At 45.6% G+C, this 16,719-nt stretch overlaps 1 non-coding gene across 1 annotated transcript; it reads left to right on the forward strand.

Moving 5' to 3' along the window:
* The first annotated feature begins 14,667 nt into the window (after nucleotides 1-14,667).
* Nucleotides 14,668-14,739, forward strand: trnak-uuu (transfer RNA lysine (anticodon UUU)). The gene has a single exon. It is a non-coding gene; the product is annotated as a tRNA-Lys (tRNA).
* Nucleotides 14,740-16,719: the final 1,980 nt, after the last annotated feature.

Genomic DNA, 16,719 nt, shown 5'->3' on the forward strand with positions numbered 1-16,719 from the left:
CAATTCTTGTTGTCCCAGTGGCTGAAAATTTGGGACAAACAAGTGAAAGACACCTGGTGCTGTTGGATAATTTTGTTGCCTTTGTGATTGATGCTTGATCTGCAAGTCTCGTTGTCAAATTGTATGCTCTGTGTGAGCATAGTCCTGCATTGCTGAACTCTTTGCTTCAGCACGCAGTCTGAAGTTTGGATTAAAAAACAATAAGATTGAAGTTTGGATGGAAAAGATACTGTTAGACAATGTGGTGCCTTCAGCCAGTGAGATGAGTAACTGGTCATTGTCTGGATGTTAAATATTTGAGTACCTTGTTGCGGTGGGAATAATGGAAATTCAGGACAAAACGATTTGACAATGTCTGTATGTTCAGTATTTGAGTGTAACCTTGTTACTATTTAATGAGATCTGTAGGTTAAACAAGCAACATTAAGTCTGTCTGTTAAACGATTCAGAAAGCAGTTCGTCAGGATTGTCTGAATGCAAAGAATAAGAGTTCAAAGGCTTTTTCAGTATAAAGATGAGACTTTTATGGACTGTTGAGACACAGACAGCAGAGACACTGGACATTTGGAAGGTGTGTGTCTCAAGCAGCCACGGAAATCGAAGCAAGCTGCCTTTGTGAAGTGTTCTCAGTAACTTTCATACTTGGTTTGTTTAGTATGAATGTTTAAATAAAAGACCCGATCCTGCCTTTACTGCAACGGAGTGTGTGCGGGTAATTCGATATTAAAAGCAACGAAGCGAAAAGAGCAAGACAGCTGTTTACAACATTTTGGTGACCCCGACGTGATTTTCAAAAGTTCGTTAGCTTATTCGAAGACCCCGACGTGAAGCAGAAAGTTGGCTGAGTTGTTGGAAGAAGTGTTTCCCACACATCAGTTCGAGGGGTGAGCATTCTCTTAGTTGTCGTGATTAAAGGGATCTTCAGTTAGTAATGGGAGGCTCAGGGGATATTCCAGTTGAAGTCCAGTCATTTCTTAATGAATGGATTGAGTCGAAAGGGGGAATTTATGGGAAAAGACAGGAAACAATGACAGGAGGATGGAGAGAGACACGGCAGTCCTTAGTGGAGAGTGTCCAGTTAAAAAAGATTAAAGTGTTTGGGTTAAAAAGTGATAAAAAGAGAAAAGCGTTCGTGTTGCAGTGTCTCATGCTGGGGATTCAAACGTTAGGAGAAGAGGCTGAGGCTCGAGATAGGGAAGTCTCAGAACTCAGAGAGCAGCTAACAGCATTGAGTAAAGAAGTAGAGAATTGGTGATTTCAGGCACTCGGGGCAGCCAGGACTGTTCTGACACAGGATCAGCATCTTGCTGATGAACAGAAGTGTAAACAAGATCTAGAGAAAGGAATATCTAAGCTGCAGCAGATGGTGGTATTAGGTTGGCCAGCGGAGACAGCAATTGATAAAGCCGGGTGGCATTCGGAGGATTCCCCGGGTCTGAGAGTTTAAAGGGGATTAAGGGACAGGGAGAATGCCCACCGTTCCCATCCACAGCTCCGTTGTCTTCTCTGACTTCGGAGCCTCGAACCCGTGTGGTTCACGTGGCAACGTTAGGATCGGAGGCAGAGCAGTTAGATGCCTCTTCGGTTACTCAGACGCTTAACACCCCAAAACATTACACACGACCTTCCGGTAATGTGGAGTGTGGGGGAAGCACGCTCGAGCGGACAAGGCGAGAGCAGGATCATGGTTCCTCTACTCCCTGTGGAGCTCGTGAAGGGAACACGACCTTAAGTGGTTTTGGGGATACCTGGTATGAGCGAGGAGGGGTACAGTTACAGGACATGAGAGCTATCCTTAGTGAAGTGAGACCTGCACCTCTTCAGGATCTTAATAAGTTTGCCCAGTGGTGGTGTAATATTCTGGGATGGTGGCAGTCAGGGAACATATCAGAGAAACCGAGGGTTCACATGGTTCTGCGAGCTTTCGGGAATCACCGGGGAAAGGTAGTAGGTTTTGAAACAACTTCCAAGTCTCATGCTTGGTAGAATAATAGCTGCAATCTTTGTTACTCATTCAGGGCCACAGTTAATAAAGCGGCTTGCATTATTACCAGGGGAAGGACCCAGGGAAGCTGGGGAACGTATATTCCAGTTGTGTAAAAGTTTTGGAAGTAATTGGATTGATATCAGTCATTACGGGGATGGTACATATAGAGAGATCATTTTGACTCTCCTACCCCCGTCAGTAGTTCTGGAAGTAGATGCCTGGGGTGGGGACGAACGTTTTGATAAATGGTTGGCAAGGGTAGAAAGCTTGTATCAGGGAGCTGCAGGAATTTCAGTCATGGAAGCGAGACAGGGGTTACAGCGATGGAAGGCAGAAGGGCCTGAGTGGATGAATCCCGCGAGGAGTCACATAAAAGGAGCAGGACCAGGTGGTGGCCGTCAGTTGATAGAGGACAGGGGTAGACTGGCTAAAGAATTAGAAAAGTTAAAAGAAAAGTTGAAGAATCAGGAAAGAGAAGCTGGAGACACAGACAGGAATGATACCTCGGTTCAGTTGCTGAGTTTGGGGGTAGATTCCGCAGGTGAGGGAGGATCCCTATTGGGATGCCGCGCCTCAACCACACATGTCGTTCCTTTAGGACCCTTGCTTCAGGATAGGGGTGGCCATACCCTTATCGAGGCTTGTGTGGAAGGGCAGCGGGAAATGGACACAGTGTCTGCCGGACAAATGAAGGTGCTCCTGGAGGAAGGGGATTCCCCTCTTCAGAGACTGTTCCCCAACACCCCAGATACACGAGGAGCAGTTACTGAACAGTCAGAGATGAAAGCAGTGGGAGAAGCTTGTTCAGAAACATTTAAAGTTTCTGCAGGAATGGGCTGTCTCAGAACTGATGAGATGTTCAGTGAAAAGATCAAATGTGGGAGTTACAAACATGATCTTAAAGGATGTGAAATAGATATTGGATTGTTGCAAATGTCGAGAGAGTGAATGACAGCAGTTCCGAAGGGTGAACTGAGAGAAGGACTGGGTCTCTCGACTGACTATTCAGCATTTCCGTCATCCTTTACTGCATGTTGTTACACTTCTCCCACAAAGCAGAGGAAATTGTTAAAACCTGTGCAGAGGGCAACAGACTTGGTTGAAGACACCGATTGCGAGTTTATATTTCTGAATTTAAACAGCATGGAATTCAGTTGGAAACATCAAAAATTGAAAATTGACTTTTAAGTAAAAATGGATGTGATGATCACAGACCAACGGACTTTAAAATGGCATCCTCAGAATCTGAATCTACAAGAACCCTACTTTGACCCGAAGCGTGCTGCTATTTGGAAGAAGGAAATACGGGAATGGAATACAAAATTTCAACAGCTACAGAGTTTGAATCAAGCAATCGTTGTGGACATTAACCCTCACACTGCGGAAATCGAGAAGGTTCACACAACTTTGGACCAGTTTGAACATGTGAGCTGGTGGGAGTCATTGTTAGGATGGAGCCCGACGGCAACAGGTGTGCTGAACACAATGATACACCCTGTCCTTATGCTGGTGCTGGTTCAGTTGACCGTGCTGGTCATTTTGATTTACTGTGGATGTCGTGTTGGAAAACAAGGATTACAACTGGACAATGCTGTTGAGCGAGCTTGAGCCACCATGCAAATGTCTGTTACCCAGATAAGACCTGCAGAGAGGCGAGGAGAAGAAGTGGGGGAATGTGGGAGCACAGTCCCGCATTGCTGAACTCTTTGCTTCAGCACGCAGTCTGAAGTTTGGATTAAAAAACAGGAAGATTGAAGTTTGGATCGAAAGAGACTGTTAGACAATGTGGTGCCTTCAGCCATTGAAATGAGTAACTGGTCGTTGTCTGGATGTTAAATATTTGACTGTACCTTTGTTACTATTTAATGACATATGTAGGTTAAACAAGCAATATTAAGTCTGTGTCTTAAACTATTCTCAAAGCCGTTAGCTGTGATTGTTTAAATGCAAAGAAATAAGAGAATAAAGATGAGACTCACACACGCAGACGCCAGAGACACTGGTCATTCGGAAGGTGTGTGTCTCAAGCAGCCACGGAAATCGAAGCAAGCTGCCTTTGTGAAGTGTTCTCAGTAGCTTTCATACTTAGTTTGTTTTGTATGAATGTTCAAATAAGAGATCCGATCCTGCCTTTACTACAACGGAGTGTGTGCGGGTAATTCGACGTTAAAAGCAACGAAGTGAAAAGAGCAAGACAGCTGTTTACAACATTTTGTAACAGGTAACTGATGGTTGAGCACACGAATTGACAACTAGACTTGTAGATCAAGCATCAATGACAACGGCAACAAGACTGCCCACCAGCACCAGGTGTCTTTCATTTGTTTGTCCCAAATTTTCAGCAGCTGGGATAACAAGCATTCAGGTTCCACAAAGATTTAAACTCAGATCACTGGATTCAGAATTCTGAGTGCTCACCATTACACCAGTGAACAGATAATGTAAAATCTTTGAAACATTTCTCAAAAACAACAAGATCACCTCCAACAGTACACTTTGGTTCTGCCTTTTCTCATCCACACCGTCAGTTTCCTCTCTTAACGCTCTGCTAATTATTGATGCAGAGCAATTCACACAGATACCGTCGAAGCTATGGGTTCTCAAGTAGCTGTTTCTGTTTCACACTGTTCATCACCCCTTGTAATTCAGTCTTGCCAGGTAAAAAGTGCATTGGCATTGCAATGCATTAATGCAAAATGCTTGGCATGAAAATAAAATGCAACGTTTTGTCGAGTTTGCGTGTCGGTGAGTTTTGGGGTTGAAGTGCGTCGCTTTCAATCTTTGAAATTTCACCAAGCAAAGAAACGGTGAATCGAACTGTCCCTGTAAGCATTGTGTTCACATTTAATCACAGGAATATCTGCAGTCAGGAGCCGAAAAGGAATTAAAACCTAATACCGGCTTCGGGACCATTAGAATACTTCGTCACAGACAATGCACCGGAAGGTTGGAAGGTAGATCACACCGGTTGTGGGAGAGCTGGTTGGCGGTGACATGGAAGTGTCTGCAGTGTGAGACATAGAAACATAGACATAGAAAATAGGTGCAGGAGCAGGCCATTCAGCCCTTCTAGCCTGCACCGCCATTCAATGAGTTCATGGCTGAACATGAAACTTCAGTACCCCCTTCCTGCTTTCTCGCCATAACCCTTGATCCCCCGAGTAGTAAGGACTTCATCTAACTCCCTTTTGAATATATTTAGTGAATTGGCCTCAACTACTTTCTGTGGTAGAGAATTCCACAGGTTCACCACTCTCTGGGTGAAGAAGTTTCTCCTCATCTCGGTCCTAAATGGCTTACCCCTTATCCTCAGACTGTGACCCCTGGTTCTGGACTTCCCCAACATTGGGAACATTCTTTCTGCATCTAACCTGTCTAAACCCGTCAGAATTTTAAACGTTTCTATGAGGTCCCCTCTCATTCTTCTGAACTCCAGTGAATACAAGCCCAATTGATCCAATCTTTCTTGATAGGTCAGTCCCGCCATCCCGGGAATCAGTCTGGTGAACCTTCGCTGCACTCCCTCAATAGCAAGAATGTCCTTCCTCAAGTTAGGAGACCAAAACTGTACACAATACTCCAGGTGTGGCCTCACCAAGGCCCTGTACAACTGTAGCAACACCTCCCTGCCCCTGTATTCAAATCCCCTTGCTATGAAGGCCAACATGCCATTTGCTTTCTTAACCGCCTGCTGTACCTGCATGCCAACCTTCAATGACTGATGTACCATGACACCCAGGTCTCGTTGCACCTTCCCTTTTCCTAATCTGTCACCATTCAGATAATAGTCTGTCTCTCTGTTTTTACCACCAAAGTGGATAACCTCACATTTATCCACATTATACTTCATCTGCCATGCATTTGCCCACTCACCTAACCTATCCAAGTCACTCTGCAGCCTAATAGCATCCTCCTCGCAGCTCACACTGCCACCCAACTTAGTATCATCCGCAAATTTGGAGATACTGCATTTAATCCCCTCGTCTAAATCATTAATGTACAATGTAAACAGCTGGGGCCCCAGCACAGAACCTTGCGGCACTCCACTAGTCACTGCCTGCCATTCTGAAAAGTACCCGTTTACTCCTACTCTTTGCTTCCTGTCTGACAACCAGTTCTCAATCCACGTCAGCACACTACCCCCAATCCCATGTGCTTTAACTTTGCCTCAACTACTTTCTGTGGTAGAGAATTCCACAGGTTCACCACTCTCTGGGTGAAGAAGTTTCTCCTCATCTCGGTCCTAAATGGCTTACCCCTTATCCTCAGACTGTGACCCCTGGTTCTGGACCAGACTGCTTCCACACATCCACAATGAATGTCCCACGCTTTTCTTGGGAAAAATAAAAATGAGAGTGGACATGTTCCATCCCGGTTGGAGCAATCTGAAGCTTTAACTGACTGACACCATGGTTTGGGATGTCTTGCAAGGTGCATTTGCGTAAGTCTATGTGGCGCAATGGGTTACCACGTTTGGCTATTAACAGAAAGGTTGGTGGTTCGAGTCCACCCAGGGAAGAAGCCTTTAACTGTTTTTCCCTGAGGATTTGGTGCCGCACAGTTCCAGGTTGACATTGTGCGTTTTGGTTGCACAAACATATTCCGTTAACATTGCCAGCTGTGCTGTTATCCAGTGAGTTCCCACTCCAATACTTTTATGAGCATTCAGTTCAAGTGTCGAGTTTGAGTGTATACAGAACTGTACAGTGATATCAGAAAATTTAACAAGGCTGTGGGACATTGTGTTTTGTTAATATTGAACCACTAATATAAATAAATCCATTTTTTCGAATAATTAATTCAACACATTTTCAAAATGCTTCCGCCCAGTTTCGAACCAGGGACATTTTGTGTGAGCTGATAACCACTACATTACAGAAACACTGCAGCAATGTCAGGAACATCACCAGAGCTTTAACCTACACAGCTGGCCTATACTTCAGGAGCTGGTTTTACGAGAATAGAATGACGGTGCTATATTTAGAAAGGCTGTGAGTGTGGCAGGAATTGATCGAGTGTTTCCCAGACTTTACACATAGGAACAGGAGGTGACCATTGAGCAGCGAGTGGTTAGGATCTGGAATGCACGGCTTGAAAGGGTGGTGGAGGCAGACTCAATCTTATCTTTCAAACGAGAGCTGGATAAGTGTCTGAAGGAAAAACAATTGCAGGGCTACGGGGAAAGGGCGGGGGAGTGGGACTCACTGAGAGTCGGCACGGGCTCGACGGGCCGAATGGCCTTCCGTGCTGTAACCATTCCATGATTCTATAAGTTAGTGGCACATTTCCTATTGTGGGTGGAAGCAGAACATTGCAAAGGGACATGGATTGAGTCGGCAAAACTAGAGGTATCTGATTCAGGAGATTCAGGGGACGCGGAAATTCGGGAGTTTAATGACTTTGAAAGGAACATTTTGTTTTGTGCAGTTTCTGTCAAAGAAATGTTTGTGAAAGGAATTTTTTGCACAGAGGAATGCAGCATTTAATCTTCTGCCTTAACACTTCTTTCTGGGTGTCGGGGTCACATTTCTTTTCGATGTCATTCTTCGAGAATTTATATTTCCTTTGGTGTTTCACAATAACCAGACTCTTGCTCTAAAGTCAGTCGCAGTGTTTCCCCAGTCTCCTGTTGATGTTACCAGAAATGAACATTTTGAACCAGACCCCGGAAACACACTGTGCAAAATGGAACATGTTTTAACAGTTAACGTGGGGCTCGAACCCACAAATTCGAGATTAAGAGTTTCATGATCGACCGATTGATCTCACGGGGCTTCTGCTCAAATAAACGTTTTTGTCACTGATTGCAGCCAGGCGGCTGTTGGCTCCGTTATAGATGTTTAAACTTGCTGTCGAGGAACTGCCAGGATCTTCTTGAATGGTGGACCAGGCTCGAGGGGCCGAATGGCCGACTCCGGCCACTAATTCTTACATGTTTATGATCGTATGACCTTTCACAGGAGAACAAACTCACCCCAGAGCATGCATGAAAGCTGCAGAAAATATTCCCGCCCGGTGAACTTTCGCGTGTGAGGCGAACGTGTTAACCGCTACACTGCGGAAAGATCTGCACTTTCAGCACCCGGTCAGACGGAAATGTTAAGCGAGTAGGTGAACGGCTGAATCCCAGTTTTTAGGAGCTCGTCGTGGTGTCAAATGAGTTTTGCTTAATGATGAAAAATAAAATACGTCAGAAGTGGGATGAGAAGCCAAGCTTTACAGAGCAGATTGCAATTTCAACACAACACCTCAGCCATCCTGAGTATTAAAACTGCATCTGGCCACCGGCAGATTGATTTTGAACTTTTGTGTCCTGTCACATGAAATAAATGAGGGCAGCAGGCGTATCTCTGCCTGACACCGGGAAAACAATGAGACAGACCTTGGAGCAAGGGTCTGGTTATCGTGAAACAGCAAAGAATATATTACTTCTCGAAGAACAATATCCAAAAGAACAGTGATCCAGACCTGATTTGAACACACAATCTTGTGATCTGGAATCAGACTCACTACCGTTGCACCACAAGGCCTACACAGGTAACCTGAGATGTTCCTCTATATGAAGGTTTCACAATACAAGGGGCTTTAAAATCCCTGCCCATTCCCACCAGGAATGAGAAGCAACGCTCAGCTGCCAGTCACCGTGTGTTTTTTCCGAAGACTTTTGTGTTGCTTTCACGGGAATGCATCATTAATTAACCCCTCACCTTCTTTTGCACAATGAAAAAAATGCTAACTGAGGGACAGTCGGATACTTCAATCATTTGTCCTGTGCTTTGGGGAGCGGGCAGGAAAGTGGACCCGAGTCCATGATCGGATCGGCCATGATCGTATTAAATGACGGAGCAGGCTCGAGGGGCGTGTGGCCGATTCCTGCTCCTATTCCTTATGTTCTTATGTTCTTGCGCATGTTAACCTATTTTACACACTGTATTTTAGGAGTCTGGTTTAAAATCTTCATTGCCGATGACACCAGGAATCTGGGGCAACTTTTGTCAGATTTAACAGCACCAGTTATTCCTACCGTGCACAGAAAATAGAATCAGTAGTGAAGATAAAATCCCATGGTGCTCATTTTCAGATTCAACGCAGTAGGATTTCAAATAAAGTGAAATAATTTTACAGTGAAAAGATTTGGAAGTGTTACTTGTATTGTATCTTTCATTACAATTTGTGGCATCTGACTCCCGTTCATGCCTCTGCTGAATAAGAAAGGAGGGTTTGACGTTGACCAGACTGCACTGCCCCTGATATTTGTGAGCTCATCCTTTATATTCAGTGGTTTCTCGCCCTTTGATGGGCTGCAGTGTAGCGGATATCACGTTGGCCTCACACGCGAAAGGTCCCCGGTGGATCCGTTTTCGCTCATTCAAAGTTATTAAAGTGAAATAAAGAGCAATTAAGGAATAACAGAGCCCTTTTGCCAGGAGAATATATAGAAAATAAAAACAGCAAATGTTGGAAACCTCAGCCGGTCAGGCAGCATTTGCCATGAGAATAAACTCTCCTCCGATTGTTCCCTTATGGCAAGTTTAAATATAATGTTTCTGCCCGGGATTGAAACAAGGACCTTTTGCGTCTAAAGCAAACATGATAACCACTGCACGACAGAAACCTCTGGCACAACAGCCGCAACAGAGGGGAGCTGACCACTGAGCTCCCTCTGTGCTGATCGGGAATGTGTTGGCCCACCTTAAACAACTTCTGTCCCACACTGAAAGTTATCAATCCTTCTCCTCCTTTACAGAAATGTCACGGATCACCCAGCCACCGTGTTGACTTCCACATCCTCACAGTGGGGCCACAGAGGCTCCTACCGTCTCCCCGCGATCAGCGAACTCGCCCAGTTTACAAAATTAAACCCGGAGCACGTGCCCGGCAAAGGGCAGGAGAAGCCATATAGTCTGTAAGCTCGGTCTATCACAGAAAGTATTGGTATTCATGGTGATTACAGCAATTATTAATCCTCTCTCAGACCTCAATTATTTTTATGCGACGAATTGATCGACAATTGAAACCAGATTAGTGCACCAGATCTTAACCCCTCGACCACCAGGGAACAGTTATGATACATATAGATATATTTATATATATTTATATATGAACCTGAATGTCAACGGCTCGCTACCGAGACCTCATGTTGCAACGGTAGTGCATTTAACATTGAGTGAGAGAAGTTGTTCCACAGAGACACCAATTTCATCTCTTGTTCCCTTTTAAACACTAGAAACTGAGACAGGGGGAATAAATTGAGAAATAAAAGCACAGGGATACAGACAAGAGGAAGAGAGAAGGGGAAAGATACTGTCCCAACCCAGAACTAATGCAGAAACCCCTCTGCTGCGCTCGGGGTGGCCACCCACAGCCTGAATACACTAACGGGAGAACACCAGCGGCAGGCCGTGGCCAGAAAAGGAACGGCGAGCGAACCTGGGAGCAGCTTGGAGGTCTCGGGAGACTACTCCAGGGAGCAGTGCGAACAGGTGCAGGAGGGCAGCGGCAGCGAAGAGTGACGTCATCAAGGTCCAGGTCAGTGATTGGAGCATGGGCAGATACAGCAGGAGTGGCGAGAGACTGCAGAGGGACGTGATCGGGGCCCAGGGGAGGCATGAGTTCAGGGCCAGGGGCCCAGGGGCAGCACGGACCAGCCCACACTGCGATATGTGTGTGCACTAAGTCCGTGCAGCAGAGCTGGTCACCAGTCGTCTAGGTTAACCCTTGCCACTGGACCAAGACCTAGCTCTGTCAAGCCCGTGTGATGGCTGGGATGCAACGGCCACCACACGTTAAAATATCCACGCACAGGCATCTTCCATCCTTCTGGATGTCGTTCGGGTCCTTCATTGAAACACCTGTGAACTCATCCTTTTTCGGCATGGAAGCAAGTCATCCTCGTTTCGTGGGACCGCCTATGATGATGACGATGATGGATACATTAACGTCCCAACAGCTCATTGACTGCAGGAGTGGGACCGTGCGGCGCTTCAGAAGACATGTGGAAAAGGCAAAGTCACTGATTTCGTCTCATGTGCTCCTCCGATCAAGAACAGCAACACACACTAAAAATCCTTCAATAATGGTTAAATCTTATCTCCACCTGTGTTAAGCAGTTGGCTCATTGGTCTAGGGGTATGATTTTTGCTTTGGGTTTGCTACCTGAAATTTGCATCGAAACTCTGCAAAGAAGGACTTGCATTTCTGCAGCGTCTGTCAGGAACTCCTGATGCCTCAAAGTGCTTTACAGCTGTTGAGTTGCCTTTGGAGTGTTGTCATGTGAGGAAAGATGTGCCCAAATCACCCCACACGCACCTCAACTCTTTGCAAAGAAGTCCATAGTATCATAGATGTTTACATAACGGAAGGAGGCCATTTTGGTCTATCGTGTCCGCGCCGGCCAACAAGAGGCCATCCAGCCTAATCCCACTTTCCAGCTCGAGGTCCATAACCCTGCAGGTTACGGCACTTCAGGTGCACATCCAAGCACTTTTTAAATGTGGTGAGGGTTTCTGCCTCTACTACCCTTTCAGGCAGTGAGTTCCAGACCCCCACAACCCTCTGCGTGAAGACATTTACCCTCTAAACTTTCTGCCAATTACTTTAAATTTATGCCTCCTTATTGTTGACCCCTCTGCTGAGGGAAATAGGTCATTTCTATCCACTATATCTTGGCCCCTCATAATTTTATAAACCTCAATGAAGTCTCCCCTCAGGCTCTGTTCCATGGAAACCAAATCCAGCCTATCTAATCTGTCCTCATGGCTAAGATTCTCCACGCCCGGCAACATCCTCGTAAATCTCCTCTGTACCCTCTTCAGCGCAATCATATCCTTCCTATAATATGGCGAGCAGAACTGCACACAGTACTCCAGCTGTGGCCTAACCTGCCCCACATACCCCATCTCTTGTATTCTATGCCTCGGCTAATAAAGGCAAGCATTCCATATTCCTTCTTAACCACCTTAGCTACCTGGCCTGCGACTTTCAGGGATCTGTGGACATGCACTCGCTGGATTCTGGGGAGGACCCAGCAGATTGGAAAACTGCAAATGTAATTCCCCTATTTTAAAAAGGAGGCAGACAAAAAGCAGGAAACTATATACCAGTTAGCCTAACATCTGTGGTTGGGAAAATATTGGAATCCATTATTAAAGAAGCAGTAGCAGGACATAGAAACATAGAAAATAGGTGCAGGAGTAGGCCATTCGGCCCTTCGAGCCTGCACCACCATTCAATAAGATCATGGCTGATCATTCAGCTCAGTACCCCTTTCCTGCTTTCTCTCCATACCCCTTGATCCCTTGAGCCATAAGGGCCACATCTAACTTCCTCTTGAATATATCTAACGAACTGGCATCAACAACTCTCTGCGGCAGCGAATTCCACAGGTTAACAACTCTCTGATTGAAGAAGCTTCTCCTCATCTTATTCCGAAATGGCTTACCCGTTATCCCTTACAATCTGACCCCTGGTTCTGGACTTCCCCAACATTGAGACCTGTCCAGTCCCGTCAGAATTTTATATGTTTCGATGACATCCCCTCTCATTCTTGTCAACTCCAATGATCTCTCGAATCCTTGATTCCCCGAGACTCCAAAAATCTATCTAACGCAGCCTTGAATATATTCAGAAACTCAGCATCCACAGGCCTGTGGGGCAGAAAATTCCACAGATTCATAACCCTCTGAGTGAAAAAATTCCTCCTCATCTCTGTCTTAAATGGCCGACCCCTGAACCTGAGACTGTGCCCCCTGGTTCTAGACTCACCAGCCGGGGGAAACAACTTCTCAGCATCTACCCTGTCAATCCCCTTCAGAATATTGTGTGTTTCAATGAGATCACCTCTCATTCTTATAAACTCCGGAGAGTATCGGCCCATTCTACACAATCTCTCAACTTAAGACAGTCCTCTCATCCCAGGAATCAATCTGGTTAACCTCTGTTGTACCACCTCCCAGGCAAATATTTCCTTCCTAAAATAAGGAGACCAAAACTGTGTGCAGTACTCCGGGTGTGGCCTCACCAGGGCCCTGTACAATTGTAGCAAGAATTCCTTACTCTTGTACTGTGGGCTATATATTAGGTACTATGGGGCAAGTGCCCTGTTTTTTTGCTGATTCGATGGTTGTATAAAAAGTTATTAAAATTTGACAGTTGCTCGGCAAACATATTTATATTTCCTTCACTGTACTCCTTACTCTTCAAGGGCTAGATTTTCCCCAAGCAGTTTTGTCGGCACACTGACCTCAAGCGCACCGACTTTGCGCGCAGGAAACGGCTCGGGGAAAAACTCGCCCCATCCTGGCCGCTGTGTACAGTTCCCGGAGTCCTGGCGTGGTGTCGATGGTGAAGTGGGGGGTGGTGCCAAATGCCTGCGCCGAAAACACTGCCGGCACCTTCGCGCATGGGCAGTAGGGAGAGAAAACTTGGCACTCTGCCATTTTTAAACAGTGTCAAACCCGATGAAAAGCACAGCAGCTTCTCAGCTTCTCCGGTCGCTCGGCGGGCTCTCCCCCCGTCCCTCCCCGACAAAACGCACAGCTCCAGCAGCTGCAACTTCTCCGGTCCACAAGCTCACACTTCTCCGATGTGTCTTCCCTCCCCTATCCCAGGGATATAGGAACCGAGTGTAATGGAGTCAAGTTTGCTGATGATACAAAGATGGGTGGGAAAGCAAATTGTGATACTGCAAAGAAAATCTAAATTCCGGAAGAACAATATGGAAAAGAACAGTGACCCCGATATAAACACGCAGCCTTCTGATCTGGAATCAGACACACTACCGTTGCACCAGGAGGTCTACAGTGCAGAGTGCCCATGTTTGTATACATGAAGGTTCCTGAAACACAGTTTCATTGACCCTGCATTGGTGCAATGAAAGGGCTTTAAAATCCCCGGCCACTCCCACCGTGGGTCAGACAGCATCAGAAGCAGTGCCCACCTGTCACTCACCCTCCCACGCCCGCTTTCATCACCTGCTGCCCGCGGACTGCAGCAAATCCAGTTCATCATCATCATAGGCAGTCCCTCGAAGTGAGGATGACTTGCTTCCACGCCAAAAAACAATGAGTTCACAGGTGTTTCAATGATGGACCTAATATTCCAGGTACCGAACTGCATGTTGAAGGGTGGAAGATACCTGTGCGTGGATTTTTTTAACGTGTGGTGGCCGTTGCACCCCAGCCATCACACGGGTTTGACAGAGTGAGTTCTTGGTCCAGTGGCAAGGGTTATCCAAGACGACTGGAGACCAGCTCTGCTGCACGGACCCAGTGCCCACACATATCGCAGTGTGAGCTGGCCCGTGCTGCCCCGGGGCCCCTGGCCCTGAACGCACACCACCCCTGGGCCACGATCACATCCCTCCACAGTCTCTCGCTGCTCCTGCTGTACCTGCCCACGCTCCAATCACCGACCTGGACATTGATGACATCACTCTTCGCTGCCGTCGCCCTCCTGCACCAGCTCGCGCTGTACCTTGCCGTGGTACACCACCAATCTGCTCCCAGACCGCCGCTCACCGCTCCTTTTATGGCCCCGACCTGCCGCTGGTGTTCTCACGCAGGTCGGGGCTTCCATGCTGCTCCCAGCAAATCCAGTTACACGCCGTGTCACCGCACAATTCTCAGCTGTGATTGTAAGCTGACTATATTTAAAGCTATCGCAGAGACTGCAAACAGTGTTCCCTGGTCATCCAGTGGTTAGGATTCGGTGCTTTTGCTGCCGTGACCTGGGTTCGATTCCCGGTCAGGGAAAGCATTTTTGCAGAGCAAGTTGACAAAAATAATTCAAGTCTGTGAGATACTGAATAATTGTTTTAATCATCATTATTCCACCCACATGTGTTGCACACTGAAGGAAATACAAATATGTTTGCTGAGCGATGGCCGAATTTTCATAACTTTTTATACAACCGTAGAATCAGCAGAAAAACAGGTTATTCGGCCCACAGTACCTAATATATAGCCCACAGTATAAGAGTAAGGAAATCTTGCTACAATTGTGCAGGGCACTGGTGAGACCACACCTGGAGTACTGCACACAGTTTTGGTCTCCTTATCTGAGGAAGGATATACTTGCCTTGGAGGTGGTACAACGGAGGTTCACCAGATTGATTCCTGGGATGAGAGGACTGTCCAATGGTGAGAGATTGTGTAGAATATGCTGATACTCTCTGGAGTTTCGAAGAATGATCGGTGATCTTGTGGATATCTGAACAGAATATATGGAATTAAGGACAGTAAAGTAAACTGGATATATGAAAATGTATAAAGCCATGGAGAATAGCTGGGAGAATGTCAGATTGCAAATAGTGCAACATCAGCACAGTTAACAGTCTTTCTTAAAGTTTCAAGTTACTAATCCTGCCAATAACATAAATTGTAACATGAAATGAGTATATGGATAAATCTGCAGAATTGCAAGGTCTCAGCTGGTAGTCACACCACTAAATTGAAACATTCAGAGGCAATGCTTGAGCTTTCGTAAAAACATCTCATATAGATTGACTAATGAGTGGCTGAGTTAGAATGTCAATCTAATTGTATATTGTTATCTATTTTCAAAACTGTATAACTGTTGTCGCTTTACGACGTAACTTCACTTACCCGTAGGGAGTGTGTACGCTCGATCGAGAAAGTACATCTGCTGTCTGATAAGTCTTGCCGGCCGGTAAAATAAAGACTGCTTTGTTCAAAGCACAACAGGTATTCGACTCAATAATTTTACTGAACCAGATTGAGAGAAAATAATCTACATTTACATTTGGTGTCAGAAGTGGGATCTCAACGGACGACTGCCGAAAACTTGCGAATTAAGAGCCAGACTAGCCTTGGACGAGACGAGGGGAAAGTGGCCACTGGAGTGAGTATGATTTCAATACTGCTCCAGTTTCCCCCGGTTTCAAAAGTCTGAGGAAAGTTTAGCCACTCGCTGGTTCTCAGGTAGTGTCTGAACGAGATCCAGGACAATCTGGTGAATACCTTTCAAACTTAGAATAGGGATAGAGACAGGGAAATTGCGCGATGACGCAAACCAAGTGGTGACTTGGAAAGATAGGTTATAGTTAGAGCTAGATAGGGATAGATGATCAATCATGGATCCAAAAATTAATAGGAAAGAAAAGAGACTCTTGTGAACGTCTGTTTAAATGAGAAATGCTTCTGTGATTTTTACTGTAAAAAAAAGCCGGGGAGTTGTGGTTTGTTTTATCTCAAACAGAATGAAAGTTTTCCTGTATGTCGGAAGTTTAAGAGTGTGAACCTTATTGAATTACATATATTCGGATGATAAGTTACGGAGCCAGGAAATGCACAAAGGATAGGTTTGTTGGTGGTTAAAAAAAAGGATTTAACATGCTCACTTACTTGTCGAAAGAACACATTCAGAGAAGGCACAGCAAAACAACTGAGATGGATTCAAAAGTATTCAAAAAATATATTATATTAAGTAACACGACCTTGAGGCTGGAACAATTGATATAATGAAAAGCAGTCCACAGCCTACGTGCCAGACTTCTCTCTAGTTATGGAAAAGACAAAAAAAAGTAACGTACTAAATAGGTGCTGAAAACAAAATGTTCTGAGATTTTAAATTATGAGAAAAATTCCACTGCAGTCTAAAAGAAAAAAATCACTCCTGTCCAGTTGGCAGAAAAACTCCATTAAATTAGGGCTTTCATTGACTAATTGGATTTAAACTGCGCAGTGACGTGAAAGGATAGGGAAATTTGGAGA

The sequence above is a fragment of the Pristiophorus japonicus genome, unplaced genomic scaffold (assembly GCF_044704955.1).
Source record: "Pristiophorus japonicus isolate sPriJap1 unplaced genomic scaffold, sPriJap1.hap1 HAP1_SCAFFOLD_210, whole genome shotgun sequence".
NCBI lineage: Eukaryota > Metazoa > Chordata > Chondrichthyes > Pristiophoridae > Pristiophorus > Pristiophorus japonicus.